This window comes from Hypanus sabinus, chromosome 4 (genome assembly GCF_030144855.1).
Source record: "Hypanus sabinus isolate sHypSab1 chromosome 4, sHypSab1.hap1, whole genome shotgun sequence".
NCBI classification, from domain to species: Eukaryota; Metazoa; Chordata; class Chondrichthyes; order Myliobatiformes; family Dasyatidae; genus Hypanus; species Hypanus sabinus.
Window position 1 is genome coordinate 173,954,888 of NC_082709.1, and position 25,460 is coordinate 173,980,347.

Here is a 25,460-nt window from a genome sequence, read left to right on the forward strand (position 1 = left end):
CTCTACCGTCAAGATGAGGCCACACGCAGGTCGATGGAGCAATACCTTATCTCCCGCCTAGGTAGCCTCCTTCCTGCCGGCATGAACATCCAACTCACTGACCTCCGTTGATACCCCTGCCCCCCCTTACCCCATCCCTATCTATTATTTTGGTCTGGTTCTCTTTCTCTCTCTTTTAACAAATTAACTGTGCCCTTTGGAATAAAACCTCAAAATATCCGTGGTATTTCTTTGTCTGACCAACATGTTATTGCGTTTGTTGCATTGATAGCTAGGAGGGCCAATTCTGTTGAAGTGAAAAGATACATCGGCTCCCACTCTGTCACAATGGTTCTCTCAAGTGACGTTATGTCTTAGTTTGGAGAAAATTAGAAGTCGAACCTTCAAACCTATGTTTGATTTTGAGAAAAGATGGGGTTCATTTGCTCGTTATTACCACTTGAGTTAATTGATAGATTTTCTCCACGATCTAATGTAAATTTTGGTATAATTATTTTTTGTTGGCGGTTTGATGTTTATCTTTAGAAGCTTTTTGTATGACGCACGGCTCCGGGGTTGAACACCTCACGGGTCCTTTTTCTCCTCACTTTTTCCTTGCTTTAGTAGGGTTTTTTTTCTTTTCTCTTTTTTTTGTGTCACCATATTTTTCAATCCTTAATATTGTTTTTTTTCCTTTTGAGACATCGTAAGTGTTACTTACTTTGATGTACTCTTGTATTTTGGATAATAATAATAATAAAAAGATTTGAAAAGAAAGAAATTTATGAATGATCATTTACTCTGCACATTATATCATTAGTTGAAATCGCTTTTAAAAAAAGGGAAACTAAATATAATATATCTGCAAGCATGGAATGGGCTGTTTTCCTTCTGAAAAGTCATTGGCTTTAAACTAGAGGTTCTCAACCTTTATTTATGCCATGGACCAATACCACTAAGCAAGGGGTCTGTGAACCTCAGATTGGGAACCCCTGGTTTAGATATAGATTCTGTTCCTCTCTCTATCAGTGCTGTCCATCCTGCTGAGTGTTCTAGCTTCCATTTTTGCTTCTGTTTTCTACTATAATGGTGTAGGTGTCTGTACAATGGTCCTATTGGACAACACTGCCATGTGATTGCCTCCTTCTCAAATTAAGCTTCATGAACAGTCAGGTCTGCAGCATGTAAACGGTTTGCGTGCTGTCTTGCAAATGAACATGACCTTATTTGGATATATAAGTATATTTGCTTTCCGCAGTGCATTCTGGAGACATTAGTCAAGTCAAAGTCGAAGTAAACTTATTATCAAAGTACATATATGTCATACAGTTCCGTGAGATTCATTTTCATGCAGGCATTTACAGAAAATTTAAGAAAATTTAACAGGCTATACTGTCCCTTAAACTTGTTCTGCCTTCCACTAAGAATGTGGCTGATCTGATTATAGTGTTTCCTATCTGATCTCTTTCATCCTTGATTCACTTGCAATCCATATTTTCAATCACTTGGTCTCACAGGTCTGGAGGAGAGAGCACTCTGTGTAATCATGAACCTGTGAAGGAATCAGTACACAGTCAAACACTTTTCTGAGAATATAACTTTTATTTCTGCAATCTTCACAAGAGGAAATATCCCCTCAAAATCCATCCTGTTAATCAGCTTTGAGTCCTAATTGTTTCCAGAAGATAGAACATAGAACATTACAGCACAGTACAACCACTTCAGCCCACAATGTTGTGCAGACCTTTTAACCTTCACTTAGATCAATCTATTATCTATGTGCATATCTCAGAGTCTCCTAAACGTCTCTAATGCATCTGCCTCAACCACTCCCTCTGGTAGCGCATTCCACACATCCATCACTCTCTGTAAAAGACCTACCTGTGATATCTCCCCTATACTTTCCTCCAATTACCTTAAAATTATGCCTCCTCACACTATCTGGGAAAAATTCTCTGGCTGTCCACTCGATCTATGCTTCTTATCATTTTGTACCCCTCTATCAAGTCACCCCTCATCCTCCCTTGCTCCAAAGAGAAGAGCTCTAGCTTACTCAGCCTTACTCATGCTTTCCAATCCAGGGAGTGTTCTAGTAAATCTGCTCTGCACCTTCTCTAAAACTTCTACATCCTTCCTATAATGACCAGAACCTAACACAATACTCCAAGGTGGTCTAACCAGAGTTTTAAAGAGCTGTAAAATTACCTCATTGCTCTTGAACTCAAAGATCACATGGAGTCAGAGTCCTAGAGGTGTACAGCAGCAAACAGCCCTTTTGGCTCCACACCACCCATCAACCACCCATTTTGACTAATCCTACATTAATCCCACTTCATCTACAGTATAGCGGTCCTCGAGACCCAACTACTCACCTATGCAATTTGCATAGGCCACTTAACCTTGAATCCCACACTTCTTTGGGATGTGTGAGGAAACCAGAAAACCTGAAGAAAGGGAACACAAACTCGCTTTGGGTTTGGGGTTTGTTGGTGTATGGGCAGAGGGGAAATCCCTCATATATTTCTTGATCTTCTTACAAGGGTGAACTGGTGCATATCTACCTAAAAGTTGAAACTTTGCCATTTCTCACTGTCATTGGACTCTGCCAGTTTGATCTGGCCCATGCCTTGATTTATTTTTGGGAGTTACATTTAATTATCATCTATCTTATTAAGAATGGGATGGTTAGGGTGATGTGAGCTCATTTCTCAGAATTTCAGAATGCTATGTGAGAAGTAGTGAAGTAGTGTTTGTAGACTGTTCTGAAATCTGATAGCAGAGAGGAAGAAGTTGTTCTTAAAAGACAAACTCTACCTAGGCAGCACCCAGGGTCAGGATTGAACCTGTGTCTCCGGTACTGTCAAGTAGCTGTGCCAACACATTCTTCTAAGCTCAAGGCCCAACTAGCTAAACCATTCTTCAATAGACAGTCCCTACATTCAAGGGTTACATTTGCTACCAGTCCAGAGATTTTGAACAGACCCAGCCTCACTGATGATTATTTTGTCAAGTGGTCTGCAATAGAGATGCAAACCCCATTCAAGGTTCCCTGTGCAGATCACCCAGGGAAAAAGATGTTAATTAATGCAAATGTAAACCTGCTACAGTGTTATGTATTATATTTGTTTTGTGCTCAGGAAACTGGTGCATTTAAACCTAACAATTGTACTTTCTCAGCTTGAAAATATTACCTCGGCCTTCCTCTACAAAGAGGATCCCATGAAATGTTACTGGTCTTTATCTTCTGCCATCTTCCTTCTCCATGCTTTTTATATATAGCTCTCAGCCTGAAACACAATGTTAATACTCCCTGGCTTCTTGCCAGGGTTTTGGCAAAAATTCTTGAGAAATGACGTATACATGACCATTACATAATTTCTCCAAAAATTCACTAAAGTTAAGGCAAGATACGAGAAGGAAAACATTTCCATGCTATTGTAATGTATCTATTTTTGATGGTACTACTTCTGATATTGCTAATGAATAAATTATTAATAAAAATGCCCAATGTGTTTCTTAGCTGCTCAGTTTCCACTCCCTCCAGTCCTGTTACAACATGACTGATCATTTTGGGAATCTTATCTTGTTGATAATAATTTGATTCTCAGTTAGCTACAATGTTTGGTAGCCAATGGGATTGGTGAGTGATTAGGAATGAAGGTTTCTGTGGATGCCTCTGATTTTCCGGAGGATATAATTCATGAGTTTTAGATCAGATTTCCCAGGGCATAGAGGCCATGCAAGTTAGCCTTTTTCAGCAGCAACACAGTACAAGTATAACATAAACAAACTTGAAATAGCATAACCTATGCTCAATTTACACAAAAATGTAGGAAAATAGAAACACAACAAAATTGGCATAAATTGAGGGAAATATAGTTCAAGGTTGTTTCAAGAATCTGATTGACCTAAAAGCTCTTGTTGAACCTTCAGGCATGGCCCAGATGGTGGGGGTTCATAACAATAGATGTCACATTCTAGTAGATGTCCTTGATGGTGGGGAGAACTGTACCCGTGTTGGAACAGGCTGGGCCCACACTCTGTAGCTTCTTGTGTTCCTGAGCATAGGACCTTCCATACCAGCCCGTGATGCAACCGGTCAGAATTCCATCGTACACCTGTAGAAGTTTGTTAGAGATTTTAATGACATGTCAAGTGTCCTTACAGTTCTAGGTAAGCAAAGAAGCTGAATTGCCTTCTTCATGGTAGTATCTACAGTACAGAACACTAGTCTTAGGCATATAGCTAGGGTGCCTAAGACTTTTGCACAGTATTGTATTTGTCACAATGGAGCAATTTGCAAATCTAGCAGGAGCAAGGGATGTTAGGAATGGTGAGGATGGAGCCCTGTGCAAGGGATGTGGAACAGGTGGCAAAGGAGTGCCAGGGGTGAGAGATGACATGGTGCAGATACACCCAACCCTGAGACACCAGGCAAGATAAATCTAATACAAACAATTGATTTATTGATCATTACAGAATGTCCCTCTGGTGCTTCCTGCTCACTCCCTTCTCCCTTCCCCTTTTCCCAACAACAATTCCCCTCTCCCTGTCCCCTTCCCACTCTCAGTCCAAAATAGAGACCCATATCAGAATCGGGTTTATCATCATTCACATATGTCATGAATTTTTATTTTTGCCGCAACAAAAGAATTAGTACAGTACTGTGCAGAGGTCTGAGGCAGCCTAACCATATATACAGAATATGCCCAAGACTTTTGCCCAGTACTGTATGTACTGGGACCAGGATAAATCCACCCAGGAACATGGAGCTGCTACAAACAAGGGAAAATGTGCAGATGCTGGAAATCTAAGCAACTCACACAAAAAGCTGGAGGAACTCAGCAGGCCAGGCAGCATCTATGGAAAAGAGTACAGTCGACGTCTTGGGCCTACACCCTTCAGCCAGACTGCTCGTCCTTTTCTCTGTAGCACTTCAATGAGGACTGGTGAGAGTTTGCCTGGCTTCCCCTTCCTAAAGTCCACAATTAGTTAATCACAGTTATAAATCACTACAAGAAGTGAAAGAGTTTCCCCTCGTGTTCTCTTTCAATAGTTCACCTTTCACCCTTAACCCATTGTTATAAAAATCACCCCTTGTAACAGTGATCAGTGAGGCACAGAGATGGGCCTGAAGATAGGTAATTCTCCTGGGCCTGAGGGAATGCATCCCAGGGTACTGAAAGAAATGGCAGAAGTCATAGTAGAGGCTTTGGTCATAATTTACCAAAATTCTCTGGACTCTGGGCAGGTCCTGGCAGGTTGGAAAACAGTGAATCTCACGCTAATGTTCAAAAAAGGATGCAGGCAAAAGGCAGGTAATTATTGACCAGTTAGTTTAACATTGGTAGTTGGGAAAATGCTTCAAACTATCATTAAATAAGAAATAACGAGACATCTGGAAAGAAATGGATCCATCAGGCAGACAAAGGATGGATTCAGCAAAGGCAGGTCCTGTTTGACAATCTTACTGGAGTTCTTTGAGGATATAATGAGGGCAGTGGATAGTGGGAACAGGTGAATATTATTTATTTGGATTTCCAGAAGGTGCTCGATAAGATGCCACATAAAAGACTTACCCATAAGATATGGATGCATAGAGTTCAGGGTGATGTATTAGAATGCATCAGTTGACTAATAGAAAGCAGAGAGTTGGGATACATGGATGTTACTCTGGTTGGCAATCAGTGGTGAGCAGAGTGCTGCAGGGGTCAGTGCTGGGCTCACATTGTTCACAATATATGTTAACAACCTGGAAGAGGGGACCGAGTGTAGTGTATCTAAGTTTGCTGATGATACTAAATTGAGAAGAAAATCAAATTGTGCAGAAGATATGGAGAACTTGCAGAGAGATATAGATAGGTTAAGTGAGTGGGCAAGGGACTGGTAGATGGAGCACAATATTGGTAAGTTTGAGGTCATCCACTTTGGAAGGAAAATGGAAGAGCAGATTATTATTTAAATGGTAAAAGATTGCTGCATGCTGCTGCGCAGAGGAACTTGGGAGTGCTTGTGCATGAATTTCAAAAAGTTGATTTGCAGGTGCAGCAGGCCATCAAGAAGGCAAATGGAATGTTGGCCTTCCTTTCTAGAGGGATTGAATTCAAGAGCAGGGAGGTCATGCTGCAACTGTACAGGGTACTGGTGAGGTCGCACCTGGAGTACTCTGTGCAGTTCTGGTCTCCTCACTTGAAGAAGGATATATTGGCTTTGGAGGCAGTGCAGAGAAGGTTCACCAGGTTGATTTCAGAGATGAAGAGAGATTGAGCCAGCAGGGACTGTACTTGCTGGAATTCTGAAAAATGAGAGGAGATCTTGTAGAAACATATAAAGTTATGAAAGGAATAGATAAGATAGAGGCAGAAAAGCCTTTTCCTCATAGTTGAGACTAGAACTAAGGGACATAGTCTCAACATTCGGAGGAGTAGATATAGGATGGAGTTGAGGAGGAATTGCTTTTCCCAGAGAGTGGTGAATCTAAAATTCTCTCCCCAATGAAGCGGTGGAGGCTACCTCAGTAAATATATTTAAGACAAGGTTGGATATATTTTTGCATAGTTGAGGAATTAAGGGATATGGGGAAAAGGCGGGTAAGTGGACACGAGTCCATGGTCAGATCAGCCAAGATCTTATTGAATGGCGGAGCAGGCTCAATGGGCCAGATGGTCGACTCCTGCTCCTATTTCTTAAGTTCTTATGAGAGAATCTGTAGTTACCAACAAGTACCTTTATTGTCTCAACAGAACACGTGAACTTAAACAACAAAGTACCAGTGTACACACCTACTAAGTTTTCCTGACTTTCTATGAACTGTTAAAGAACCGAAGATATAATACCATTTAAGAAAGGAGTTTCTGCTGCTGGCCATATGTTCCTCATAGACCCGTTTCAAATTTCCGTGTCCATAGGTCTTCATCAATGATGGTTGTTCTCCTACAGAGTTACCACTATCAGCACACTTGAAATGTCTGCCTTTATATTCATTCCTTACCAATTTAATTGTTACATTCCGCTGTCATATAAAAGACGCACAACTAGCAAAGCTAAAATGAAAATAATGTGATGATGGCCTTAACTAAGAAAGTTAATGGATTTAATACCGCTTATGAGGACTGGGAATTGTATATCAAGAGTGTTGAACTGTATTGTAATGTAAACGACATGGAAGAGGAAAACAAAGCTGTCACCACCATGTACCGTGAATTATTACTCACACATCCCCTTCGCTAGAGTCTGTGACCGCTTCACCGTACTGGTTCATTCTTTCCCTCTCACTGTTTCTCTCCCTTCCTCCAAATTCTGTTATGTTGTAACTTCGGTGATATTTGCTAACATTTAAGTTCATACTAGTCACCAATTTGTGTGTCTGTACAACTACATATCAATTAAACACATACAACATGCTGGAGGAACTCAGCAGGTCAGGCAGCATCTATGGAAATGAGCAGTCAACGTTTCGGGCCGAGACCCTTCATCAGGACTGAAGAGGGAGGGGGCAGGGGCCCTATAAAGAAGGTAGGGGTAGGGTGGGAAGGAGAAGGCTGGGGGGTGCAAGGTGATAAACCAATCAGAGGAAAGATCGGGGGGGGGGTAGGGGAAGCAGGGAGGGGATAGGCAGGAAAGGTGAAGAAGGAATGTAAGGGGAAAGCACTATGGGTAGTAGAAGAAGGTGGAATCATGAGAGAGGTGATAGGCAGCTGGAGGAGGAGGCAGAGTGAAACTGGGATAGGGGAAGAGGGAGGGGGAGGGAATTACCAGAAATTGGATAATTCAATGTTCATAGCACCAGGCTGGAGACTACCCAGACGGTAAATGAGGTGTCACTCCTCCAACCTGAGTTTGGCCTCATCATGGCTGGCACCTACCAGCCTTCTCTTCCCCATCTGCCCCTGCTCCCTCCCTCTTCAGTCCTGACGAAGGGTCTTAGCCCAAAACGTTGACTGCTCATTTCCACGGATGCTGCCCGACCTGCTGAGTTCCTCCAGCGTGTTGTGCGTGTTGCTTTGACCCCAGCATCTTTGTGTTTACATATCAATTAAATCAGTGCATGCACACAGAGATGAAGACTAACTGGTATGCTCACTTTGTGAGACTACTAAGAGACTATTAGACAGGTATATGGAGGTTTTTAAGGTGGGGGGTTATATGGGAGGCAGAGTTTGAGGGTCGGCACAACATTGTGGGCCGAAGGACCTGTAATGTGCTGTACTATTCTATGTTCTATGTTCTATATGCTGAGAATGCAACAGATAAATGCAGGTGGGTAAGTTATCAGTCAATAAGTAGTGCTACGGGGAGTCATTGTATTCCCACCTTCCTATTCTGCCTTCTTTCTCCTTCCTTTCCCTCTTTATCAGGGATCTCAGCACAAAACTGACTGTTTTTTTCCCTTCCATCGATGCTGCCCAACATTCTGAGTTCCTCCAGCATTTTGTATGTGGTAATTGGTTACCCTTCCCTAAATGCCCTTGAGAAGTTGGAGTGAGCTGTGATCTTGAAGCATGGAGCTACTGACCAAAATAGAATACTGTATCTCTAAGTTGGCCTGCCGATACTGGATTTGACTCAAGACCCCTTTATGAAACTAAATATAATGTTTACAATTCGCTAGTTTTGGCCATCAGTTCCATCTCTGGGTCCATGAAATGTTGGAGTCACTTTTCTGTCACCAAGCCAACGTTCCTCAATATTCCATTTGATCTTACTGGCTTGAACTGTATTGGATAATTACTGTCATATGTAACATGACACAGTGAAAACCACTAATTTGCATACAAATCATTTCACAACACATGCACAAAGGGAGAAGCAAAGGGCCTGCACACTTTGTTACGATTACAGCAAAAGTGCAGTGTGGACATTAAGGTGCAAGGGCTACAACGAGGTAGATTGTGAGATCAAGAACTCAACTTTATTGATCGAGAGGTCTGATCAAGAGTGTTTAATCCAACGAGATAGAAGCTATTCTTGAGCCTGGTGCTGTACGTTTTCAAGTGTTTTTGTCTTCTGTCCGACAGGGAGAAGAGAGGATGACTAGGGTAGAAGGTGCTTTTGATTACGTTGCTGCTTTCTTGAGGAGGTGGAAAGTAGGCAGAGCCCCTGGTTTTCATGATGGACTGAGTGCTAGTTTCTTGTATTCCCCACCTTACCACTGTGCATTTGGATAGGATGCTTTCCATGGCACACCCATAAAACATGGTGAGGGTTAATAGGTAAGCATCGAGAGAGGTAACCATATCAACACCTCTGTGATAGAATTTTACTCAAATACTATCTTAATATGAATAGTTACTACTTCTCTACCATCAGGATCTCGAACCAAAGGGGATAACTTCACTTAACATTGTCATTGAAATGTTCCCACAACCTGTTGTCTCCCTTTCAAGGACTCTTACCTGATGTTCTCGATATTTATTGCCCATTTATTTATTATTATTATTTCTTTCTTTTTGTATTTGCAGACTGCTTGAATGCCCAAGTTGGTGTGGTATTTCATTGATAATATTATGGTTATTCGCTATAATGGGTTTATTGAGCATGTCCGCAAGAAAATGACTCTCAGGGTTATACATGGTGACATATATGTATTTTGATAATAAATTTACTTTGGACATTGAACTTTGAATACACAGTCTCATCCCCGACATCAATGTCATCCTCATGAAAAAGCAGATGCAATTTATCTTTATTGACTTAAACATGCTGTGTATCATCACAAGGGATGTCTGGGATGATTAGTCTGGATGGCTTTTCACTGTAATTTGGTACAGGTGACAATGGTAATTAATACCAAAGTCTTGAATGCAACACTATCCCTCTAACTATCCATTGAAATTCTCTATATTTATTAAGGACTTTCGGGATTACTTACTGCCTGGTATGGGAACTGTACTTCCCTCAATCACAGGACACTGCAGAGAGTGGTGCAGACAGCCTAGCACACCTGTAGACGTGAGCTTCCCTCTATTCAGGACATTTGCAGAGACAGGTGTGTAAAAAGGGCCCAAAGGATCATTGGGGACCCGAGTCACCCCAACCACAAATTGCTACAACTGCTACCATCCAGGAAACGGTACCACAGCATAAAAGCCAGGACAGGCTCCAGGACAGCTTCTTCCACCAGACCATCAGATTGATCAATTCACAGTGACACAATTGTATCTCTATGTTATATTGACTGTCCTGTTGTACATAGTATTTATTACAAATTACTATAAACTGCACATTGCACATTTAGTCAGAGACATAAAGATTCTTACTCCTCATGAATGTGAAGGATGTAAGTAATAAAGTCAATTCAATTCAAATCTGGTCAATGGGGTTTACTATCACTGACATATATAATGAAATTTGTTGTTTTGCAGCCATGGTACAGTGTAACAGAAAATACACTATAAATTATTTATTTAATTATATACATGTGCAATTATATAAGTAGTGCAACAATATACATTCAGTGGCTACTTTATTGGGTACACCAGTATATCTGCTTGTTAATGTAAATATCTAATGAGCCAATCATGTAGCAGCAACTCAATGCATAAAAGCATGAGGTTCCATTGTTGTTCAGGCCAAACGTTATAATGGGGGAAGAAATGTGATCCAAGTGACTTTGACCGTGGAATGGTTGTTGGGCTGAGTATCTCAGAAGCTTCTGATCTCCTGGGATTTTCACACACAACAGCATCTAGGCACAGAGAATGGTGCAAAAAACAAAAAGCATCCAGTGAGCGGGAATTCTATGGCCGAATATGCCTTGGCCAGAAGGGAATGGCCAAACTGGTTCAAGCTGACAAGAAGGTGACAGTAACTCAAATAACCACACATTGGACAGCTACATGGAGCTCAGAAAAATAGAGGACTATGGGTAACCCTAGGTAATTTCTAAAGTAAGGACATGTTCAGCACAGCTTTGTGGGCTGAAGGGCCTGTATTGTGCTGTAGGTTTTCTATGTCTCTATTACAACAGTGATGGGTGGAAAAGCATCTCTGAATGTACAACACATTGAACCTTGCAGTGGATGGGCTACAGCAACAGAAAACCATGAACATCGACTCAGTGGCCACTTTATTAGGTACAGGAGGTACATAAAAATTGTAGATTTAAAACATTAAATAAGTAACACAAAAATGAAAGAAAAATAGTGAGGTAGTGTTCATGTGTTCATTGACTCTTGAGAACTTGAGACAGAGACAAAATCTAAAATTTACTAATAGATTTGCCTTTAACCTTTTGGTGTTGGAAATTAGAGGGAGGCTAGAATGAAAATCTTGCAATGCAACAGAAACATCTCTGCTGCTCCTTTCATTGGTGGTGGGGTGGAGATATGTCTCTACCAAAGGAGGTGTAAGGTACTCCACCAGCCTTCAGATCATCATTAGCCAAGGTGTAGTACCTGCTTAGCCCACCCTGCCCCTCCCCCGATGATCAGGGAGCAGGTGGTGGATGGTCGAACGAGCAGCTGATGCATTTGTTGTAGCGCCCGTTGTCTGAGGGGACAGAGTCAGAGTTGTGATCTTGAGGCTTTAGCTCTTCAATGCTTCTGCGAAGAGAGGATTCAATCAGAGAAGGCAAAGAAAAGACAAACTCTAGCTTCAGTTTCTTTTTCCTTCCCTTCTTTACAACTGTTCCGCTTAGGACGGTAGAAACGCTGGGCAGGATAGTTGTATGCTCCTCTTGCGGGATGTGGGAAGGCAGGCGGACCTCCAGCGTCCCTGACGACTACAACTGTGAGAACTGCGTCCAGCTGCAGCTTCTAACAATCCGCGTTAAGGAGCTGGGTCTGGATGAACTCCGGATCATTCGGGAGGCTGAGGGGTTGATAGATAGCACATATAAAGAGGTAGTTACACCCAAGGTGCAGATATTGGTTGACAGCTAGGAAAGGGAAAAGGGTTAAGGAGCCAGTGCAGGGGCCATCCCCCTCAGCAACAGGTATATCACTAGATTCTGTTGGAAGGAGACAACATAACAGAGGGAAGTCATAGTGGCTGGGTCTCTGGCAGAGTGCGTTTCTGTGACTCAGATGGGATAGGAGGAGGAGAGGCACATTGTGGTGATAGGAGATTCATAAATTAGGGGAACAGACAGGAGGTTCTGTGGGCAAGAACAAGATTCCCAGATGTTATTTTGTCTCCCAGTTGCCAGGGTCTGAGATATGAGTCCTCAGCATTCTTAAGGGAGAGGGTGACCAGCCAGAAATCATGTTCCATGTAGATACCAATGATATGGGTAGGATGAGTGATGAGATTCTGCATAGGGAGCTTAGGGAGTTAGGTGCTAAGTGAAAGGGCAGGATTGCTACCCGTGCCACATGCTAGTGAGGCTAGAACTAAGAAGATTATAGAGTTTAATATGTGGCTAAGGAGTTGGTGTAGGAGGGAGGGCATAAGATTTTTGGATCATTGGGCTCTCATCCAGGGAAGTTGTGAACTGTACAGAAGGCGTGATTTGCTCCTGAACTGAAGGGAGGCAAATATTATAGTGGGAAGGTATGTTACTGCTGCACAGTGGGATTTAAACTAGAGTTGCAGGGGGTTGGGAACCAAAGTGCCAGAACAGTTAATAGAGAGGCTGAGGAAGCAGATTTTAGTAAGACCACAGACAAAGTTAGGAATCACAAGGTTGAACATGGTGCGACTACTGTGTCCTGTGCTGCCTATATTTCAATGCAAGTATCATAGGAAAGGCAGATAATAGCGGTGAAGATGAGGTAGCTGGTTTAAAAAACAGAGGCAATTGGTAGTGAGGACAGGTTACTGTTAGGGCAAAACTGCAGTCAACAAGATGACTTGCAACGTAAAAGGAGACAAAATCAAAAAGGATGAAGGTGTTACTGTAAGTATTTGGATAGACAGGGAATGATTAGGGATAGTCAACATGGTTTTATGCATGGTAAATCATGTCTAACAAATCTTAGAGAGCTTTTTTGAGGAAGTTACCAGAGAAGTTAATGAAGATAAGGCAGCGAATGTTGTCTACATGGACTTTAGCAAGGCCTTTGACAATGTCACGCATCGGAGGTTCGTCAAGAAGGTTCAGTCACTTGGCATTCAAGATGAGGCAGTAAATTGGATTAAGCATTGGGTTCACAGAAGAAGTCAAAGAGTAGTTGTTGATGGTTGTCTCTCTTACTGGAGGCCTGAGACTAGTGACATGCCGGAGAGATCAGTGCTGTGTCTGCTGTTGTTTGTAATCTATATCAATGATCTGGATGATAATGTGGTAAACTGGATCAGCAAATTGGCAGTTGACACCAAGATTGGAGGTGTAGTGGACAGCGAGGAAGACTATCAAAGCTTGTAGTATGGACCAGCTGTGAAGCGGGCTGATAAATGGTCGGTGGAATTTCGTGCAGGTAAGTGTGAGGTCTTGCACTTTGAGAGGACCAGTCAGGGTAAGTCTTACACACTGAGCCTTAAGGCACTGACGACGCAGTCAAACTGAGGGATTTGCAAATACATGTCCGTAATTCATTGAAAGTGGCATCTCAGTTAGGGTCATAAAGAAAGTTATTGGCACATTGACCTTCATAAATCAGTGTACTGAGTACAGATGGGATGTTATGTTGAAGTTGTTTAAGATGTTTCTGAGGCCTAATTTGGAGTATTGTGTGCAGTTTTGATCACCTACCTACAGGAAAGATGTAAATAAGGTTGAAAGAGTACAGAGAAAATTTACAAGGATGTTGCCAGGTCTGGAGGACCTGAGTTATAAGGAAGTAGGTTAGGATTGTGTTCTTTAGAATATAAAAGATTGAGAGGAGGTATACAAACCTGTGAGGGGTTTTGATGGGGTAAAATCAAGCAGGCTCTTTACACTGAGGTTGGGTGGGGCTACAACCAGATGTCATGGATCAAGAGTGAAAGGTAAGAAGTTCAAGAGGAGCATGAGGGGAAACTTCCTCACCAAGAGGGCCATGAGAGTGTGAAATGAGCTGCCAGCACAAGCGGTGCACGTGAGCTCCATTTCAACATTTAAGAGAAGTTTGGATAGGTACATTGATAGTAGGGATTTAGAGGGCTATGGTCCTGCTGCAGGTCAATGGGAGTAGCAGTGTACATGGTTTCAGCATGGACTAGATGGGCTGAAGGACCTATTTTTGTGTTGTACTTCTCTATGACTATTTGACTTGAAGATATGAGTTATCAGGAATTTATTCCCTTAATGTTGAAGATTGCGGGAAGGTTTGAGAGATGTATACACAATTATGAGGGTATACAGTAGATAGGGTAAATGCAAGCAGGCTTTTTTTCACTGAAATTGGGTGAGACTTGAACTAGAGGTCATGGGTGAAAGGTGAAATGTTTAAGAGGAGCACGAGGGGAACCTCTTCATTCACATGGCGGTGAGAGTGTGGAACAAGCTGCCAGCACAAGTGGTGGATGTAGGGTATATTTCAATATTTAAGAGAAACTTAGATAGCTACAAGGATGGAAGTGGTATGGAGAGTTAAAGTCCATTTGAAGATCAATGGGTCTAGGCAGATTAATGGCTCAGCAGAGACTGAAAAGGACAAAGGGCCGGTTTCTGTGCTGTAGTGTTCTATGACTCTATGTCTCTATAAAACTCTGATTAGACCACACTTGGCGTATTGTGTTCAGTTCTGGTCACCTCAGTTTCAGAAGAATATGAAAACTTTTGTGAGGGTGAGAGGTGATTTACCAGAATGATGTCTTATGACTAGACAGAAGAGAGGATGCCTTGTGAAGGAAGCTTGAATGGGCTTGGGCTTTTCTCTTTGGAGAAGGCTGAGAGGCGACTCGATAGAGGTGTATAAGATAAGAGGCATTGATAGAGTGGATGGCCAAGGCCTTTCGACCAGAGTGGAATTGGCTTATAGAGAGAGCCTAATTTTAAGGTGATTCAAGGAAACTATTTACAGTTTGGAGATAGACTGAGTGATCTAACGCTTTGCTGTCTCCAAGAAGATCCTAGAAAGCAAGCGTGAGTGTGAGCTCGAGCAGCCTTGAGGCGAAGAAGCTGAGAGATGGGGTGTGAGCCGGTGATTGGCTCCATTTCACTGATTAAGGCATTCATTAATCACCGATTAAAGCGATTAAGGAAGATTGAAACATCGAGGTGAACATGGAAGGTGAGCAAGGGTTCAACACCGACAGACTGGGTTTTCAATTGCTGATGGGATGGATCCCTCTGCTACCAGAGAGGGAGTGTGTGTGGTGGCCTCTCACTCGCTGTTGCTGAAGGGTAGGTCTCTGCATTCGAGCGGTGCATCTCTCTCTCCATGGTGTTTATCGATTGGACTATGGATTGTGGGCTTTTTCAGTCTCATGATTTTTATATTCTGTGCTTTCACCTGTTCATTCCATGTGGCACAATTTGTTAGTTTTTTGTGCAAGAGGAGGGAGTTTAGGTTGATGTTCCTGTTGCATTTTGTTAGTTTTCCTGCACGATGGAGAGGAGCTTGGAGCTTGATGATCATGTTGTCATTCCTTTTTTGTGCGGGAGAATGGGTTTAATGTTTTTTTTAACAACATCCATGATTCTCTTTGTCTCATGACTATCTAGAGAAGATGAATCTCAGAATTGTAAACTGCATATATACTTATATGAATCTTTGATCTCAGCACAGATTGTAGGTTCCCTCCTGCATCAATATCATCACTCTCATGACAGATCAGCATCTTAGCACATTTTCCTACACAAGTTCACAAATTAATTTAATATAAAAATGTTCCTATTTACATTCTTCATCATCATTATGTCCTGTGTCATATGACGTGGTCAATCATGGTCTTCCAGCTGTCCATGACCATGATTATCCCTGGCAAATTTTTCTACAGAAGTGGTTTGCCATTGCCTTCTTCTGAGCAGTGTCTTTACAAGACAGCCTTTACCAGTACTCTTCAGAGATTATCTGTCTGACATCAGTGGTCGCATAACCAGGACTTCTGATATTCATCAGCTGCTCTTATGACCATCCACCACCGGCTCCCATGGGTTCACATGAACTTGATCAGGGTGGGGAAGGGCACTAAGTAGGTGCTACACCTTGCCCAAGTGTGACCTGCAGGCTAGCGGAGGGAAGGAATGCCTTACACCTCCTTTGGTAGAGAAGTATCTCCTCCTGCCACCTACTTATTTACATTATCGGTATTATTAAGGATATGGAGCAGTTCACGAACAAAATATTTCTATTTTCAACAAGAGTTCTGGGGTACCAGGTTAAGATCATGATTTGCTTTCAATATGAATTCATAAAGTTGACTCATGAAAAGAAGTCAATAAATTGTAACATAGATGAGATCATCACAGGAGTTTTGGCACATAGCTGTGTGGAACTCCTCCTCTGCCCAAGCTACGGAAGTATTTGAGGTCAAGATTACTCCGATAAATGCACCAGCGCATAATTAAGTATGCTCTTGTCAACCTCTCCTTCAAAATAGGAGGGCCTTAAAGGTACTCCAATAAGAGAAGTCTTGCAGAGTTAATTCAAAACCCATTAAAAGCTTCTTACAATGTAAAAATGAGGTTGACATAGCTATGTCAACTTACCTATGTCAAAATGAGGTTGCAGAATTCCATGAGATTTCTGGAAACTTTTGGTGAATTCCAACGAGGTATATCAAGGGCATAATAGTCACAACTAAAGGAACTCCCCATGGTTTCTGGCAAAAAACTGCTTGAGGAGAAAGATCCCACAGAACTACTCCAAAAAGCTGGGGAATTCTTACTGCTGTTGTGGCTGACTTTCAACATCACAAACAGAAAAAAACAGATTATGTGCGCAATATCACACTGAACATTGTGAGACTATTGTCCTTCCATACATCCAGCATTTACTGCAGTGCCTATATTATGCTTCAGCACGTATTCATTGGCCTTAGAGGATTGGAATGATCAGAGATTGTGATCATCTCTATCCAACTACTTATTGCCTTCACTTTGCCCTCAGCCAATCACTGAACTTCATCCCTTTGTCAAATACTTTCCCTTTATCCTACTTTTTCCTGCTCACCTCAAACTTTTCCAGTGCCTTGTAATGCTGAAGCTTAGAGCATTATGAGCAGTTTTGGACCCCTTATCTAAGAAAGGATGTGATGGCGTTAGAGAGAGTTCTGAGGAGGTTCATGAGAATGATCCTGGGGATGAAAGGGTTAATGTATGAGGACCATTTGATGCCTCTGGGTTTCTACTCGCTGGACTTCAGAAGAATGATGGTGGTGGGGGGTTGGTTCTCAAGATAGAGTGCACTTGAAAATTATGTTTTTTATAGTGAGGGAGTCAAGGACCACAGGGCACAGTATCTGAACTTACAAGGATGTTGCCTGGATTGGAGAACATGTCTTATGAGAATAGGTTGAGTGAACGCAGCTTTTTCTCCTTGGAGCAATGGAGGATGAGAGGTGACCTGCTAGAGGTGTAGAAGATGATGAGAGGCATTGATCATGTGGATAGTCGGAGGCTTTTTCCCAGGGCTGAAATGGCTATCACATGAGGGCACAGTTTTAAGGTGCTTGGAAGTAGGTACAGAGGAGATGTCAGGGGCAAGTTTTTTTTAATGCAAAGAGTGGTGAATGTGTGGAACGGGCTGGCTGAAGCAGTGGTGGAGGTGGATACGATAGGGCCATTTAAGAGACTCCTGGATAGGTTCATGGAGCTTAGAGAAATAGAAGGTAATTTCTTAAGTACATGTTCGGCACATGTTTGTGGACCGAGGGGCCTGTATTGTGCTGTAGGTTTTCTATGTTTCTATAAATTCAAGGATATTCCTTTAGAACTGAGATCTGAGAACTAGCCAGAAGGTGGTGAATCAGTGGAATTCATTGCCACAGAGGCTGTGGAGTCCAAGGTATTAGATATATGTAAAGCGGAGGCCGTTAGGTTTTTGATTAGTATGGGCATTACAGGGAGTAGGCAGGAGAATTCAGTTAAGAGCAATAAAAAACCAATCGTGATGAAAGGGTAGAGCAGACTTAATGGGTCAAATGGCCTAATCCTGTTCTGTCTTTTATGGTCTTATGGTCTTCCCTGCATTCTGATCATCTCCACTTCCTGCCAGACTCCAACTCAGGTCTAGGAATAGAAACAGAGTGGGCCTAACATCTAAGAGCTGGCTCTACCTGCAATATATTCCAGCTCCTGCTTCCTGGCTCAATCTACAAACCCCAGCATCTACTTTGGCTCTGCAATTCTCTCCCTCCATGGGTGTTGGAGGCCAGTTCAGCGGATATATTTAAGGTAAAGATAGATAAGTATTCAAAAAATCAAGAAATTGAGGGTTACAGTAAACTGATACAGAAGAGGCAACACACACAAAATACTGGAGGAACTCAGCAGGCCAGGCATCATCCATGGAAAAGAGTAGACCATCAATGTATCAGGCCGAGACCCTTCAGCAGTTCCTGATGAAGGATCTCAGCCTGAAACACCAATGGTTTCTCTTATCCATAGATGCTGCCTGGCCTGTTGAGCTCCTCCAACATTTTGTGTGTGTGTTGCTTGGATTTCCAGCATCTGCAGACTTTCTCTTGTTTGTGGTACGGAAGAGGTGTTGAGACCACTAAAGAAGGCAGGCTTCAGGGACCTGCTACTGCTAATATTCTCTTCTGAGCTTGTGTTCTCCCTCATCAACCATATTGACACCCAGCTTTGCATTATTATCAGCATTATCCTCCCTGGCATTCAGGACATCTTCAAGGAGCAATGACTCAAAAAGGCGACATCCATCATTAAGGACCCTATCACCTAGGACATGCCCTCTTCTCATTGCTACCATCAGGGAAGTGGTACAGGAGCCTGAAGGCACACTCAACGATTCAGGAACAGCTGCTTCCCCTCTACCATCCAATTTCTGAATGGACATTAAACAAATGAACACTACCTTACTACTTTTTTTTCTCGCTTTTTGCACCACTTATTACTTTAACTTGTAAATATACACTTCTTACTGTAACATCGGACAACAACTTTTTTCAAAAGTGTTGCTTCTTCTGAAATTTTATTTTGTTTATGATAGACCGCATGAAGCTGAACACAAATATAATTTCAGACTATTGTATCACACAGGAATTTGGAGAAGCAAGGAACGAACTTTCATTGAATGTAATGCATTTATTTGCATAACAGTGCAGACACTTTGCAATAGTTCAACTAAGCTAAAAATGCCGTGTTGATGATTTCCATTTGTACTCAGCATTCCGCCCTCGCTCAAGAGTTTTCCCTGTTCTCCTAAACTAGACAACTCCAGTCCCGGTGTAGTTGTAGTTGGAGGCAAGTTTATTATTCACTAATGCTTTACAGTAGCCAAGGAGCCGGTGTAAAAGACCGTACTTCTCGGCGTTCTAACACAAGGCAGATTCAAATGTTGATTGAAATTCCCTCAGCTTCTAACTACTAAGTGAAACATACAAACAGAAAATAGCCGAGCTGATGACGAAAGCTAATTGCTTAACAATATGATAATGAGTAATCAAAAGCAGCTGTGGTACCACAAGTCAGCAGTGAGAGCTAGCAATTAGCATTACATCAGGAAAGACACGATACTCCTCGCCTGGTATCTGTAAAAGGTGCCACCAACTGAACTCATGGCTTCCATAAACAAAACATTCAACATAGTAGAGTCAATGCTCCTGATCAATTGAATAGCACAGACAAATACTAAAGAATAATAAGACCAACAACTTGAAATACAGGACTAAAATCCTGTCCTTCAAGCGGGATCAGTATCCAAACTTCGAAATAAGCCGATTAGATTGTATCAAATATACAACAGAGAATCCCAAATAATCTGTACAAACTTAAAATATTGTCTTTGTTTTTACAGAGTTTACATTTCAGTCATTTTCCAACAGTCCGTTTTTCCATTTATACTGTTTGTTTTCTTCCTCAGTAGTCTCAGGAGGTTTTTTGAGCATGCCTGTGAGTGAAGGAAAGAGGCTGCTTGCCTGCTCACAGTTGTTAGGGAGGTGTTGTCAGGGGCTACAGAAGGGAAGCGGTACCACCCGGCTGTAGGAGCTGTCTTGATGGAACCCTTTATTCATCACCCTCAGGAAAACAAGGTCATCCATTGAAGGAGCTGGTTTGGTGTCGCCCTTTATATGGACCAAGATAGTTTCATCCTTGCTTACTGTGTTGCTTCTCAAACCCCTTTGTTGCAAGGTCAAGGCGGGAGAGACGGGAGGCTGGCAGGACTGGCTGAAGCTTTTCTTGAGATGAACGCTGCTAAGGCAGGAAGTCATGGGAAGCCCATTACGTTGCTTAAGCAGGAGCAGGATATCAGCCTTTGGGTCAAGTGAAGGCATCTTGAGGTGAGGGTGGTTAGTCACTGCTTCTGGATTGAGGATTTCCTTCCTGTTGTCCGAAAGCTCGTCACACTCAATGGGCATGAGGAGAGCTAAACGAGTCTTTTCGTCAACAGACTCGATAATAAAGCCTCTTGCCCTTCTCCCAACCATCTGAGACATACCTGCACATGTCTTAAATGTGTAAGGTGAGGCACCATCAGTTATGTTGAAGATGTTGATAAACAATGATTTAGCTAGAGACTTGTTGCTCTGATCATCCAAGACACTATACATCCTCATCCTTGTCTCATGGTGGCCTTCTGGATAAACATTGATGATGCAGATCTTTCAACATGACTTACTGGCAGAGTTTTCCCCTGGTACTTAGTACAGGAAGAGATGGCAACTACAGAGGAAGGAGATTCATCTCCTCCTCACAATACTGTGAGCAGGTACTTGTGTTGTTCTTCACAGACCAGGGAGGTTGGCCAACATGAAGAACTGCAATGTGTTTGTCGCTGTCACATTCATCCCACTGGATAACAGCATTACAGTCCCTCACCCTGCAGTGGAAACATATGGACTGCTCTTTGAGGAGGGCCTTACCTCCTCTAGAGGTTTCTCCCTGAAGCCTCTACATTTCCAGAGAGGATATGGTTTCCAATGTGAGGGCACTGTTTGTTAGGATCTTCTGACATTTTAGAAACATAGAAAACCTACAACACAATACAGGTCCTTTGGTCCACAATGCTGTGCCAAACATGTACTTACTTTAGAAATTACCTAGGGTTACCATAGCCCTCTATTTTCCTGAGCTCCATGTATGTATCCAGGAGTCTCTTAAAATACCCTATCGTGTCCGCCTCCACTACTGTCACCGGCAGCCCTTTCCACATACTCCCCACTCTCTGCATAAAAAACTTACCCTGACATCTCCTCTGTACTTACTTCCAAGCACCTTAAAACTATGCCCTCTCATGTTAGCCATTTCAGCCCTGGGAAAAACTCTCTGACTATCCACACAATCAATGCCTCTCATCATCTTATACACCTCTGAAAGGATTTAGAATCATCCTTTTGGAGAACTTTTTCCATCTTAGTTTTGTGCACCATGACAGAGCCTCTAACAAGTTTCTCTGAGTTAGGTGGCGCTGAGCTAGAGGTGGTCCTGTATAAAGCTGGGGTCGTTCCACATTTTGGCTTCATCCTGGATGAAACTAGAAAAGAAGGGGAAGGGTGGGAAACTGACTCCAAGGTCTATTTCGTATCTGGTTCCTTTTGACATCCATTTCTCACATAGACTAAAGAGGAGTTTCTCCAAGATGGGGCTAATTCCTTGTGCAGTGTCAAGTTAAAACAAGCTAGGTAAGTAGCTTTCAATTCCAAATTTGACTACTTCCAATTCCAAAAAAAGGGTCTCAGTCTTCTAGCTCTCAGTCATTAGGGCTCCCTGCTAGAAACCTTGAGGAAGGACTCGAGTTTGTTGAAGAGAGCGGTCTTCATTGTCTCCGCAGATCGGTAGCACCCTTCCAGTCTTTGCCAGACTAAAGTGAGAGCTGCACTGAGGTGCTTGATGTGAGCTGACCTTAATCTTCTTGCATGCTCGGCAGGCCAGGATCCAAGCCACTTCACCAGCACTTCACTAGGCACGAGTCTGAGGTCTTTTGTGGTGTGGGAGAAGGTGGACTTCCAAGCCCTTCTGGCTTATCAATGAATTTTGTGAGTTTGGCCGTCAGCAGGTCACAATGAACTAGGAATCTCACAAGATCTGACATCTTGTGATTAGGTTCATTGGGTGTATGGTGCACCTTCCCAGGAAGCTGAGCAGTGTCACCACTTCTGTTAGGCCATGGTAATTCGGAGTCTTGGAGTCTGCTACTACATGGCTGCACATCTCCTTCATATCTGTGGGCGAGTGAGTGGCCGTTCATTGGATGTTTTGAGATAGCTGCCTGCTCAGGATGAATACAAGCATGTGAGGGACACAGTCTCTGGTCTTCCCTGTTTGAGCAAACCGTGTCGAGTTGTGGGGTGTTACCCTGAGGGAGAGGAGCCCCACTTCAGTCTTGATTGGCTAGCCTAATTCTCCAGTGTCTGCTGGTGGGTGGGTATAAGCATAGGCTGACTGGTTTTGAACATACAAGGGGTGATTGATAAGTTCATGGCCTAAGGTAGAAGGAGATATACAGCTCTTGTTACATGCACATGCAGTCCAACTCTTTGAGTGATTATGCAGAAAGTTTGGTTAATAACTCATCGGGGTGATTGATAAGTTTGAGGCCTAAGGTAGAAAGAGATGAGTTATTAACTTCAAACTTTCTGCATAATCACGCAAAGAGTTGACCTGCATGTACATGTAATGAGAGCTGTATAACTCCTCTCTTTCTACCTTAGGCCACGAACTTATCAATCACCTATTTGTGGACAAAGAGGCTCTTTATGCAACCGCCTGGAGTAACTCATACAGTCCCATTCTCTAACTGTTTCGCACTCACTAATCAAGAACCTTACAGCTTCCACTTTAAATCTACCCAATGACTTGACCCTCAGCCACCTGTGGCAATAAATTCCTCTGAAAGTGCCTCTACTACAAGCATCTCTGGCAAGCACAGCATCACTGGAAAAGAAAGTGGTGAGCTACCTTTTTGAAACATTGCAGTCCTCCTGGTGAATGTTCTTCCATGGTAGAATCCAAACACCAGACTTGGTCATGATCATTGACCAGGAAGATGTTGCCAAACCAGGATGGTGAGGGGAATATGCAAATAGTGGTGCTCCCACGCATCTGCTATTCCTGACCTTGGTTATACTGATGTTAGTCATTGCCACAAGAGAGACCAAACTGCCAACTATGATAATTGATAATGAGGCATTGTTTACTTAGCTAGAATATAACATTATTTACATAACTGGAATGCTATTTTACATGGAATAATAAAAATTTTAAGAAGCCTGCAAAGGTGAAGTCTTGCTTCATCAAACATGTTTTATATTGGTATTGGTACTGTGGGGCACTGATTTCTCATTTTAAGAGCAGCATCACTGCAAAAAGGGTATTAATTTTGATAAAAAGGGGAGAGCAGGAACATGCTCTTGAAGTTACAGCCCACATTCATTTTCATTCTGCAATGCTTCTGAGTATAATGAACAGAAATAACTATTGCGCAATTCGTGTCTTGTTGGCTGTTATAATCACTTACAGGTTGGCAAAACATATGGTTCATGAGATAAATCAGCATATTCACAACTCAAAGCAACACACACACAAAAAGTTGGAGGAGCTCAGCAAGTCAGACAGCATCTATGGGAAAGAGTAAACAGTCGACGTTTCGGGCCGAGACCTTTCTTCAGAACTGAGAAGAAAGGGGAGGATAAAAAGGCGGAGGGAAGGGAAGGTGATAGGTGAAGCTCAAGGGCCGGAGAAGAAAGAATCTGATAGGAGAAAAGAGTGGACCATAGAAACATAGAAAACCCACAGCACAATACAGGCCCTTGGGCCCAGAAAGCTGTGCCAAACATGTCCTTACCTTAGAGAGAGGGGGCCCAGGGGAAAGTAATAGGCAGGTGAGAGGAAGTGGAAGAACAGAGTGGGGAATAGAGGAAGGTGGGGGGACTGGAAGGAGAAATCAATATTCATGCCATCAGGTTGGAGGATACCCATAGTATATAAGGTGTTGCAACACACACAAAATGCTGGAGGAACTCCGCAGGCCAGGCACATTCGGGTCTCGGCCTGAAACATCGATTGTACTTTTTCCTATAGATGCTGCCTGGCGTGCTGAGTTCCTCCAGCATCTTGTGTGTGTTGCCTGGATTTCTAGCATCTGCAGATTTTCTCTTGGCTGTGAATATAAGGTGTTGCTCCTCCACCCTGGGGGTGGCCTTATCTTGGTACTGGAGGAGGCCTTTGATGGAAAAACAGTCAAGTGACCGTGAGTACCTGAGATGCTTGGTGGGTCCGAAATGAGAGGCCTGAAAACAGATCTGGAAGCCACGTGGCACAAGATGGCAGTGAAAACAAGTTCCCAGGAAGGATATGTGGCTGTGGTAGTGAACCGTAGCGGACCATGGTCAAAGAGTCGGTGGGCAGCAGAGATCACAGAGGGGAAGCAGAGAGAGAGAGTATCACTGAACTCCCGTCAAAGGGAAGATTTAAATTTCTTCAGGGTAGGCATCCCTCGAAGTGGTTGGAGGAGCAACATCTTATATTCCATCTGGTTAGCCTCCAACCTGATGGCATGAATATCAATTTCTTAAACTTCTGGAAATTGCCTCCTCTTCACCATTACCCCATTCTTGTTTCCCTCTCTCACCTTATCTCCTTACCTGCCCATTTTCTCCCTCTGGTACTCCTTGTCCTTCTCTTTTTTTATTGTATTCTACCCTCTCCTATCAGATTCACCCTTCCCCTGCCTTTTACCTCTTTCACCAATCAGCTTCCCAGCTCTTTACTTCATCCTTCCTCCCCCTCCAGTTTCACCTATCACCTACCAACTTGTACTTCTTCCTCCCCTCCCACCCCCACACTTTCTTGCTCTGACATTTCATCTTTTTTTCCAGTCCTGATGAAAGGTTTCAGACCAAAATGTCAACTGTTTGCTCTTTTCCGCTGATGCTGCCCGGCCCACTGATTTCGTCCAGTATTTTGTGTGTGTTGCCTGGATTTCCAGCATCTACAGATTTCCTTGTCTTTGTGCTTCACAGTGGGGTAGTCAATCATAAACACGAGAGATTCTTCAGACGCTGGAAATCCAAAGCAACACACACAAAATGCTAGAGGAACTTAGCAGATCAGGCAGAAGTCATAATATAATAGTCACTGGATTAACCAAACCGTGGTCAACTGTATTATTCAGAAAATTCAATACATGTGGGTATGTGGAAGCAATATGTTGCATGGGGTTATACTGAATGGCTCAAAACATCAACTCTTTATTCTCCTCCATGGATAATGTCTGACCTGCTGAGTTCCTCCAGCATTTTGTGTGTTTTGCTCTGGATTCCCAGCATCTGCAGAATCTCTTGTGTTTATGAATACTTCTGTTATTAATTCTTCTGTTATATCCTTTTGCACGGGAAAGGTAGCTTGGCAAATATGCACACTGTTTTACAGAATAGTATTAGTCCTTTCTTTGGATTGTAGAATCTAAAAGTAAGGATAATCTTAAAAGTTTAATGAGACTGGAGTTGGAGTTCTGTGGGCACTCTGCAATTAGATGATTTGAGAAGGGTAT

General features: G+C 42.7%; 1 long non-coding RNA gene across 1 annotated transcript in view; it reads right to left on the reverse strand.

Moving 5' to 3' along the window:
- Positions 1-1,617: 1,617 nt before the first annotated feature.
- Positions 1,618-25,460, reverse strand: part of LOC132392403 (uncharacterized) — a 48,352-nt gene continuing 24,509 nt past the window's right edge. The window contains exon 4 of the long non-coding RNA XR_009511522.1: positions 1,618-4,097. This is a non-coding gene — a long non-coding RNA (uncharacterized LOC132392403). The remainder of the gene's footprint in view (positions 4,098-25,460) is intronic.